The 1,129-nt window shown below is 56.1% G+C and overlaps 1 protein-coding gene across 2 annotated transcripts in view; it reads left to right on the top strand.

Annotated features, from left to right (window-relative positions):
• The first annotated feature begins 66 nt into the window (after positions 1-66).
• Positions 67-1,129, top strand: part of LOC115277628 (probable 2-ketogluconate reductase) — a 36,346-nt gene continuing 35,283 nt past the window's right edge. The window contains exon 1 of one of the 2 annotated variants that reach the window (XM_029921912.1): positions 67-163. The gene's annotated coding sequence lies outside the window, so the exon portion shown is untranslated. Of the gene's footprint in view, positions 164-423; positions 588-1,129 lie in introns of those variants that run through there. The other variant, XM_029921911.1, reaches the window with a different exon arrangement.

The following is a 1,129-nucleotide window of genomic DNA, read 5'->3' as shown; positions in this document are numbered from 1 at the left end:
CGACGTGCTGCGCGACGTGCGCGGCGCCGGGGACTGGAGTCTGCGCGCGGGCCGTGCGAGCAGTTTTCTCGGGAGCCGTCGCGGTCGTGAGGGGCCCGGCTCTACCGGATCTGCTGTCAGGCCCGGCCAGACCCGTCAGAGACCGGCCTCAGCGCGCGCCACGGTGACCCCGGCGGTGGGGAGGGAGCCGACGGGACCGGCGAGGCGGGGTTCGGGCCTGGAGAGAGAGGACCCCCATGGCTGGTGGGGGAGGGGGACTGGACAGAGAAGATCCCTGTCACTGGGGGAGGGGGAGGGGGACGGGACAGAGAAGACCACTTGACCTGAGGTGTGGGAACGGGTGCTGGACTGAGGACTCCCGTGATGGGGAGGGGGGCGGGTTGGACATAGCGACCCTCGTGACTGGGGGAAGGAGGACCGCTGGACACCGAGGATGACATCCGGAGAAGGGCTGTCCTGTTTACTCCCACACCGCGTGCCTAATCAGGGCAGTCCTGCTCCGCAGACACGAATGCAGTTGGTTGACTCGTGGAACCAACTTGTAAACAGGAGACTAGTTCACCCTCAGGCGGAGATACCGCAGCGAAGTAAGCATAAAAAGTTACCTTCCCGCCACAGTTAAGCGTGTCGCTCGGGGGCTCCCAGTGCGGCCCATTTGGTGCCACCATCAGCAACATCCACCTCCAGACGACATCTTTTTTGTTAACAACTTAGTTAAAATATCATCTGCATATCTAAGACATCATGCATTCTAGTTAGGTGGTTTTTCTCAAGAGTTGGGGAACGGTGAGGGCCTGGAGGGCTCAGCCGGTTCAACCTAGGACTCTTGATTTTGGCTCAGGTCATGACCCCAGGGTCATGGATTCAGCCCGGTGTGGAGGTTCCTGCGGAGCATGGAGCCTGGTTGAGTTCTTGTATGTTCTCTCTCTCAAAAAAAAAAAAAAAAAGACCAGCACTATGATCTATTTGTAGAATGTCTTTATCATCCTGAAAAATATCTTGTACCCAGTTAGCATCATTGCCATTTCCCTATGGCACCCGCCAGCTTGTTTCCCATCTCTGCAGATTTGCCTATTCTAGACATCTTAAGTAGAAACATGTGTAGTCTAATTTAAATGTTTTTTTTAAT

The sequence above is a fragment of the Suricata suricatta genome, chromosome 14, assembly GCF_006229205.1.
Source record: "Suricata suricatta isolate VVHF042 chromosome 14, meerkat_22Aug2017_6uvM2_HiC, whole genome shotgun sequence".
In the NCBI taxonomy this organism is placed as follows: Eukaryota; Metazoa; Chordata; class Mammalia; order Carnivora; family Herpestidae; genus Suricata; species Suricata suricatta.
Note: the sequence above shows the minus strand (reverse complement) of the source record. Positions and strands in the feature narration are given on the sequence as shown.